The 9880-nt window shown below is 44.3% G+C and overlaps 1 pseudogene; it reads left to right on the forward strand.

The window, feature by feature from the left end:
• The first annotated feature begins 1621 nt into the window (after nucleotides 1-1621).
• On the forward strand, nucleotides 1622-2089 carry LOC127231479 (60S ribosomal protein L23a-like; annotated as a pseudogene).
• Nucleotides 2090-9880: the final 7791 nt, after the last annotated feature.

Genomic DNA, 9880 nt, shown 5'->3' on the forward strand with positions numbered 1-9880 from the left:
TCAGAAGCCTGAAACTTTGCTGGGTGATATTGAATAAACCACTCAAAGTTTTGAACCTGAGTTTCCTCATCTTGAATGAAAGGTGAGATCCTGCCTAGCAGGTCACGAAGCACAGCTGTTTACACCAAGCACTTTCCTTTTGCAAACTCTAAAACGTGGGCTTGCAAGAACCCCATCTGAGGTTTGAAGTGTTTATTCAGAGAAGGCCACACACTAGCTCCCTGGGCCAGCCCTGCACATGCCTCTGGCTCTTGGGCAGCAGTGGAGTCCTGCTATGCCCTCTTCCTTTGCCCTCCTACGCTTTGAGTTTAGCATACACCTGGTCAATGCCTGCTCAGCCCTGCTACTCAAGTTGCAGGGGATGTTGACAGCTGCTAGGAAACAAGAAGGACACAGTAAAGAAGAAACGATAGCAGGCTAGGAAAATGTAGGAAGTTGGCGCAGTTGAATGATGATAGGGACTTTTCCCCCTTTTCTTTTTTGGCTAGGAGATAAGCATGTTTTTTGTTAGCTTAAGGGGAGCGGGGCTCCTAGCAGTTATTTGGCTGGACCTCATTTATGGATGGTTCCAGACTTTGAGTCCTGGCAAGTGCTGGCACTAGGCAATGCTGAAGTGTTTTTAGCTCAGAGGAAAACCCCCAAAGTCTCTTGGTGACTGCTACAGGGCTCAAGCCTGCAGAGGGAACAAACACTCGGACCAGAACAAACCATTTGGGACGTCACAGAGGCCATGTAGAGATATGACTACTGATGTTTGGCTTCTGCCAAGACAAAATGAGGAGGGGCACCTGAGCCTACCCCTCACTAGTCTGTTGTGAGCTGACTGTGTTAGTTTATCAGGGCAGTGGGCCAGTGCATCCTAATGCCCAAGCCTTGGAGGTGAACTGCTGGATACAGACGCCACAGGCTGTTGCTGACTGGCTCTTTGGCTCATGGTCAAAGCTGTTTACATGGTACCCTTGCTGACCTTCTACCAACCTCAAGCTCCACCCTCTTTCAGTCTTCTACTTTGTAGGTACCCTTTTTATGCCTCCATACCCCTGTGTCATTCTGGCATACCCTCTCCTCTCTCCTATATCTGGTGTACCTCTCTCTGGTTTGTAATCCTGAACTTCTATGAAGACTCTGTGTTTCTGGGTGAGGCTAATATTTCAGCCTCCTCTAGGACCATGCTTGGTTTAAAAAGGTGGCAGAGATTAGCAAGAGCAACTCTGGGTTCTGGAAACCCCTGCTCTGTGAGAGACCCTAGGTCCACAAGATGCAGAGATGAAGCAAGGGGGAGAGACAGAGACATGGAAAAGAGAGAGACACTGAGAGAAATGTTGTGGAATATTATTTTAACCAGGGAAAGATGTGTTACATTTGCTTGTGCTGCAGGGTATTACTTTAACTGTGTAAAGGTCTGTCGCTTTTGTTTAAGCTGCATTTGTTTAATTATGTAAAGATGTGTTGCATTTGTTTTCCCTTGCCTGTCCAAGGTTGCTGATTGGTCTAATAAAAAGCCAAACAAACAGCCAATAGCTAGACAGAGAAAGGATAGGCGGGCCTGGCAGGGAGAGAGAACAGATCTTTTGCCAAGGCAAAAGGTAGATAAAGAGAACAGATAGGCTTTTTCGCCAAGATGGCACCGAAAGCGAAGAAGGAAGCTCCTGCCCCTCCCAAAGCAGAAGCCAAAGCGAAGGCCCTGTAAGCCAAGAAGGCAGTGCTGAAAGGCGTCCACAGCCACAAAAAGAAGATCCCCACGCCACCCACCTTCCCTGGGCCCAAGACCCTGTGGCTCTGGAGGCAGCCCAAATACCCTCGGAAGAGCGCGCCCCGGAGAAAGAAGCTTGACCACTATGCCATCATCAAATTCCCCCTGACCACTGAGTCAGCCATGAAGAAGATGGAAGACAACAACACACTTGTGTTCTTTGTGGACGTCAAGGCCAACAAGCACCAGATCAAACAGGCTGTGAAGAAACTCTATGACACTGATGTGGCCAAAGTCAACACCCTCATAAGGCCTGACAGAGAGATGAAAGCATATGTTCAGTTGGCTCCAGATTATGATGCTCTGGATGTTGCCAACAAAATTGGGGTCATCTAAACTGAGTCCAGCTGGTTAATTCCAAATATACACTTTTTCACCATAAAAAAAGAAAAAGGAGAACAGATTAATTTCAGTTAAAAGAGCTAGGCAAAATGTACCTCAGCTAGGCCAAGCATTCGAAACTATTAAATCTCTGTGTCATGATTTGGGTGCTGGTTTGTGGCCCAAAAACATGAGTGCCCCCCGCCACACACACACACACACACACACACACACACACACACACACACACACACACACAGAGAGAGAGAGAGAGAGAGAGAGAGAGAGAGAGAGAGAGAGAGGTGGTTATTAGAGCCAAGGAATGAGTAGACATCTAAAGAAGCTGTTTAAAAAAGAAAATAGTAAAGAATAAAAGACAAGAAACAATCACAAGCAATCCATGAAAGGTAAAACAAAATCTAACATTGTCTTAATTACCTTAGTTACTGACTCCTCTGTTCTGGACACCATAGTCCTGGCAACTCATACAAGAAAGTTCAGTGAGGTTTAGAGCTTCGGAAGGTAAATCCATAATCACCATGGTGGGGGCATGGCAGCAGACAGACCAGCAAGGCATTGAAGCAGTATCTGAGTGCTTACATCTTGATCTACAAGCAGGAGGCAAAGAGAGATAACTGGGAATGGTGTGGGCTTTTGAAACCTCAAAGCCAGCAGGCCATGGTGACATACTTCCTCCAACAAGGCCACACCTTTTAATCCTTTCCAAATAGTTCCACTCACTGGGAACCCATGGGTGCTGTTCTCATTCAAGTGACCACAAGCATGCAGGACAAAGGGCTGGAATTTTTTTTTTTTATTTTCTTGAAAGGCTGATAAAATAGACATAATTCTGAATACGAAGAAGGGACAGATGATAATGCAGTCATTTCTTGCTTAACATCAACAATGCTTTTGTGTAAACCTTATGCTCTGTATGAAAATGCTAGAACAAGGGATTTGCTCCCCTTTATTTTGTTTAGATAAGCTATATTATCTAAAAAGCAAATAAACCCTTGCTCTCCTGCTTGCTTTGATGGTTACCAGCCTTTTTTGCTCCTGAGTTTTCCCAAGGTTCCCTATTCCTGAGTGTATACTGTCACCGTCCACTTTCCAGCTTGTGTTTGACTCCCAGAGGATCAGCTCTCCAGTGAGGAGAACTAGGGACTGCCAGTCTTCCTGGACATACTCTGCACAGATTGAGGGTAGATCCCATGCAGAAAGGAGTCATTCTGTGTGGAATCATCACAGACTTGGCAAAGTGAATTGTGTCTTACAGATCTGCTCCCAGCTTCCCAAGGGCTGGGATGACAGGCATGTGCCACCAGGCCAGGACTTGCTGGATGTTAGGCAACTCATCTACCATTGAGCTACATCTCCCTCTGCTGTTCTTCCTTATTAAATAGTTGATCACTTTGGTTTTGTGTTATTAGCAGATGGTTGTGGAAGTTGGGGAGCCAGTGCTTAATGAAAGTTTTAAATTGCATCTTATTATTATGCTCTATCTATTTTCTGTTTCTGTTTCTCTATAGGGCTGTTTTTCTTTACTTTACTTTTAGGACCCCTGTGTGTTAAGAGTAGCAACTATTTACTTGCCAATATTTTCTCCATGTTATATCTTTTGTGGGTCTCTTTTTGTTTGTTTGTTTGTTTTTGTTTTTGTTTTGTTTTTGGTCTCTTTTTTATTGAAATTCTTTTTCATAAGGGTCTGGGAAGACAACCCAGTTGGTAAAGTACTTACTGTACCAACACAAGGACCTGAACCCACATAAAGGCACCATGCAAAAGCTGGGCATGAGATACACGTCTATAACTCCAGCCCCAAGAAAGCAGAAATGGGAGGTTCCCCAGAGCTTGCTGGTTAGCCTGCCTGATCAAATTGGTAAATCCAGGTTCAGTAAGAGTCCCTGTCCCCAAAACTAAGGTGGACAGAGACTAAAGACAGCATCTGCTGTTTACCTGGTCTCCATAAAAGCCCATGATTCCCCCACCCCTAACCCATTCCCCATACACACAGAGATGCTTATTCATATCATCAGCCTTTCTAGTGTGTGGATATCAAGATGAGGGGGTTGCATTTACTATGCAATAGAGGAATCACTACTGAGGTGCTTTCTTTAAGCGTCTGTGTGGTTTGCATGTCACTCATCTCTTGTCTACATTGAAAGTGCCTTGACAAACTTTATGGTTCTTTTGTTTTTCTTTCTGCTTCTCTTTTTCTTTCTCTTTTTTTGGGGTGTGTGTGTGGCTATTTACTTATCTCCAATATTGGAATGTCATAAAATCCAGCTCATTCTTATTGATTTGATCTCCTTTTTTGCTGATTTTAAAAAGTGATCTAGGCTCAGTGGTCAAGAACATAGCTGCTCTTGCTGAGAACCCGGGTTTGGTTCCCAGCATCCACATGGTAGCTCACAACTGCCTGTCACTCTAGTTCCAGGGAACCAGTGCCCTCTTTTGCCCTCTTTAGTTACTGTAAGCCCACATGTAATTTGCACACATACACAAAGGCAAATAGTCATACACAAATTAAGCACAAATAAATAAATAGTTTGAAGGTGATCTAATGGGAAATCCAACCATGGAGTTCACATAAAAGATAAAAATGTGTTGCCAAAATTTTAATCAAAAAAGTAACAATAAATAGACACTTAATCTACCAAATATCAGGACACAATGAAAATTTACAGTAAGTAAAATAGTGTAGTGTTATCATTGGACTAAAACTAAGTACCAAAGTAAAAGTTCAATAATAAAGCCCCACCCTTGTACAGTGAGGGTTCTGGTAAGCATGGTAGTTTAACTCTCTGGAGGAGGATGAACGGTGCATGCTAAATTCTATCCATCAGCCATCACAGAGACAGACTTTGGGCCTTCCTGTGCTGTCTGGGGGGACTTATTGGATTAATACCTCATATAATTAGACTTCTTTTGTAGTATCGCCAGAGTGAGTAAATGACACAGATCTTAGGCTTAACATTACAAACAACTTTATTACGATGTTAGAGGATGATGTAAGAGAGGACATTAAGTATGATTGATTGACCTGGATGAAGCAGAGACGTGAGCCTGCCCTACACTTCTGGTAATAGCCAGTTACACCCAGATAAACTCTTGGCAGAGGAAGAGCTTGGCCTAGTAATGCTCTACCTTCCAGCTGTGCTAAGTGCCTGTGCTGGGAACTCCTGATGCAAATGCTAATGGCCCCTCCCAGGAAGACTTGACCCTTCCATTCAGGGCCCTCAATCTGGCTGGCTGAGCATACAACCAAAGGATACAATTGTGTCCATGCCACCTGGCTTCTTCTTCCTCCCTCCCAGTACTATGGGCCTAGGGGTGGCAGAAGGCAGCAATATGGCAAATATCCCAGGGTGCTCTGAAACTTCAACATAGCCAGGATTAGCCTCAATCTTTTTGCTCCAGTCTCCCCAATAGTAAGCTTACAGGTGTGAGTTACCACGTACGGTCAATTTGCCCCACTTCTTAAAACTTCTGTTGTAAGAGTGAGCTCTGTTTCAAACGTATTCTTTTTTGTTTTGTTGGTTTTGTTTTTTGAGACAGGGTTTCTTTGAATTCAGGCTGGCCTTGAATTCATAGAGATTTGCCTGCCTCTGCCTCCCTCCCAAGTGCTGGGATTAAAGGTGTGCACCACCACCACCCAGCTAAATGTATTCAGTTTTAGTTATGTGCAAGTGCATGCATCTCTGTGTGGGTATGTGCAAGGGAGTGCAGATGTCACTGGGTGGCTAGGGGCATTGGAGCCGGAGTGCCTGTGGTTGTTAGCTGCCAGGTTTGAATGCTGGCAACTGAACTTGAGTTTTCTGCAAGAGCAGTTCACGTTTTTTAACTACTAAGCAACCTGTCCAGCTCCAAGTGTATGTTCTTTGTCACTAGAACCAACCCAATTGTCTTAGTTAAGTTTTCTATTATGGTGATAAAATACCATGATGAAAGGCAACCTGGGGAGGAAAGGGTTAATTCGTCTTTCATTTTTAGATAGCAGTCAATCCATCACTGAGGGAAGTCAGTGCAGACTCAGAAGGGAAGGAGCTAGAGGCAGGAGCTGATGCTGAGGCCCTGGAGGAGTGCTACTAACTGGCTTGTACCTCATGGCTTTCTCAGCCTGCTTCCTTATACCATGCAGGATCACCAGTTTAGGGGTGGCACCCCCCACAGTGACCTGGGGCCCTCCCACATATCAATCATCAATCAAGAAATGCCCCCACAGACTTGCCTACAGACCGGTTTGGTGGGGGAATTTTCTTAATTGAGGTTTCCTTTTCCCCAATGACTCTCCCTGACATCAAGTTGACATAAAATCGGTCATCACACCAACATTCAGAAACTGGGAGATACAGAGAGAACCTTTGAAGGCACGCATAGGAGGAGAGGAGGGATAAAGATGGGTGGTAACGAGGGAGCGAGTGAAAAGGAAGCTTGGAACTTTTGTCAGTTTTGTTTCTGAAGATGAGAGAGATTTGGGGCATTATATACCAAGTGGCCAGAAAACATATTTTAAAAGGCTTACAACAGAGGAGATAATTCTTAACACACCCTATCGATGACCGCTCTTTCTACTTACCATTCCAGCAATCGTTTCTATACCCTGCCTCAGGATCCAGATTAGCAGTTACCCCCCCCCCAGCGCTTTGCTTATCTGTAATGTCTTAATTTCTCAGAAGAATTCCTTAGTAATTAATAATGAGTAATTGGGAGTAACTGACCACCTGTCCCATAGGAGGAAAAGCTGTAAAGGATAAGGCGCAGGATTTTTTAGAGAAGGAATGGATAAGGGGTGATGCTAAAGAGAAGGATGCAGGAGAATGAACAGCAGCATCTTCCTCTGTGAACTAGAAGCCTATTCCTCATCTTCTGGGTATCAATAGGATTGCCCTATTTATTTGTTTGTTTGTTTATTTAGTTGTTGAGAATTTCATATATGTGTATAATGAAATAAGATCATATCCAGTTCCCATTTCCCCCTTCCAACTTGACCTGAGTCCACTCCATCAACATGTCTCCCAATTTAATGTTCACTTGCTTCTTTCTCTAAAAATAAAGCTTATTCAGTCCAATTAGTGATGCTCATGTGTGCATGGGTGTGGGGCCATCCACTGGAGCATGGGTAGCCTATCGCTGGCCACAGCCTAGAAAGAGAGGGAGAATCGCAGCTATCAAATATTAATAGCTCCTCAGTTAAGGGGGGGCTCCCCCACCCCAACCTATGCTGGAATGTTGTCTGGCTTGATCCTGTGTGGGTAACCAATGCTGCTATGAGTTCACAAATGCAATCCCCATATGGAGTCAGAAGACAGCATTTCACAGCACCCCTCCCCATCTCCCAGCTCTCACATTCTTTCTGCCGACTTTTCCTTGATGCTCCCTAACCTTATGGAGGTTGGCAATGCTGCCCCTTTTAGGGCTAAGCAGAAGGGGGGCAGGAGGATCATGAGTTTAAGGCCCATGTTCTTTTACGACTAGGTAGGAGGAAGCTACCTCAGGTTTCAGGGGGAGGAAGTGTGTCCAAGTCTCACACTCTACCTACTATTGGTCAGGCTGCACGAATGCAAGCGGTCATTTCTGCAAACGCACAGTGCTGAATTCTGTGGATTCAAATGCTTTTCCAACTGAGCCTGGAAGAGTGGCTCACATGCCAGACTTTCTCCTGATGAATCAGCAGGGGTATAACACAAAGGCAATCTACTTGGCCTAAGGGACTAGGAACTAAGTGTGGACCAATAAGAAAGAAGGACGTCAGCTCCAAGGAGTGTGGACGAGAGGACACTGAGGCTGACAGAGGGTAGGAACACTTGCTCACCAATAACCTATTAGCACAGAAGGAAAACCAGTTGGAAAGAATGAGGTCCCTCCTAACTCCCAACTTCATTAACTGCCTAACACTGCTGGGGTGGGAGGAGACTACTTCTTAATTTTCCCAAGGATGTGTGCATTTTAAACAGTTTGCATACACTATCAGCGATTCAGGAAAAGTCAATATTTGCACTGTCCTCTCTTATTTAAGGTTGCAAATCATTGTTCATCAGAGTAAGATATAAGCAGCTTCCTGTCTCCGGAATATGCTTATTTCCCTCCCCCCTTTGCAACACTATCTTCATCTTTTTTGTTGGGTGACAAAAACAAAGCAAAGCAAAACAAAACAAAAACCCCCACCCCTGTACAGAGATAGAGAGCACCCCAAGACTCGAAGGCTGTGTGTTCTGATTTCCCCTTTAGAGCTGTGTGACCTTGATGGTGATTCAACTTCCTTAAACTTTGGTATCCTGTATAATGTGCCAGCATAAGCCCCTGGCATGGCTGTGAGCAGACAATGAGACAATCTACAAAGGACTTACAGGGAGTCTAGTGAGATTCCTGTGCATGCACTATGTACACGCTGTAACTTTCAGAGGCTTTTGTAGTCTCTGGGAGTTGGTAACAAACAAAGCAGAACTTTGGAGCTTGAGAGAAACTCTTGAAAGCATTTCTACCAAGAGAGCAAATTTCTGCCCTGTTTCCATCATTCACTTCCCTCAGACTAATAGTGCAAGGCAATCTCTGCCATGCTCATTCATATTTTCATGCATAGATGATTTTTTTTTTTGCAAATTTGCCCAAGGGGCAGACGTACTTTCTTGGCTTGTAGACATCCCTGGTGTATCTATAGGGCTGATGATCAAGAGGTTAGGATTGAACCCCAAGCCCATGAGAAACCACCTGTGACTAAACTGATCCCTGACCTCGTTTGACGTCAGAGCCGTCAAGTCAAATTTGCTGAGCCTCACTCCTCAGGTGTTAAATACACTCTGATTATTGTTCTCTGTTTAGGTAAAGGAGGAGAATAAAGGGCCTCTATCTCTAAAACCCCAGGCTATTAACCAATCCTAAGCCAACTACTCAGCTGCACCTGGGCAAGTGGCAATCAGTAAGACCCAAGGCCAAGTGGGTCATCCAACCTGTCATACTTAAACTTGGTAGACCTAATTATAAAGGTGCACTTCTGTCCTTTGGCAAGAATGAGGGGGAAATGTTCAAAGCCAGGAAAGTCACCTCTACCCCAAGCTCCATGTCCAATGAAAGGTTCTGCCTCAATGTAGGCCACAACAAAATTTCACTGACCTAGATTCGCCACTGAATCAATACCATTAAGATATCCTGACCCAGTTTTATGTGTAGCCCTCACTCTCTCATTGGGACCTTGAATCATCTTGGTGATCACAGACACTAGGATACAAGGGTTCTACTTAGCTAGGAGACTTGTTATAAATTGCCTCAAAGCTCCATCAAGAGCCGCTGAAAGGAAATTCAGAACTGAGCCCAGGATTCTCAGTGGCATTCTTTTTATTTTGAGGAAGTGTGGCTGAAGCAAATGCCATTTTACCCAGTGGTGGCTATGAGTGCCCGGTGGCTGTGGCTGATAGTATCATGGGGTGGGGCAAGGCTAGTTGCCAAAGTAAATTCATTCATAAAACTGGAGTAGTGTCAGGTATAGTGTGGGGTTAATGGGTAGTGGGACACCTGAGCAGGATATAAGTTTAGAGACCATTTGGAGAATGGTGGGATGGTCCTTTTAAAAGATTTTTTTCATCAAAATATAGTTATATCACTTCTTGCCTTTTCTTTTCTCCCTCCAACCCCTCCCATGTCTCCTCCATCCAGGCCTTCCCATGCCCCTCTCAATCCCTCTCAAATTTATGGTCTTGTTTTCTTTGATTATTACATATGCATGGATATGTAAACACAGCTAGCTGAGTTTATTCAGTGTTGTATATATATATATATGTATGTATGTATGTATGTATATGTATGTAT

The sequence above is a fragment of the Phodopus roborovskii genome, unplaced genomic scaffold, assembly GCF_943737965.1.
Source record: "Phodopus roborovskii unplaced genomic scaffold, PHOROB, whole genome shotgun sequence".
In the NCBI taxonomy this organism is placed as follows: domain Eukaryota; kingdom Metazoa; phylum Chordata; class Mammalia; order Rodentia; family Cricetidae; genus Phodopus; species Phodopus roborovskii.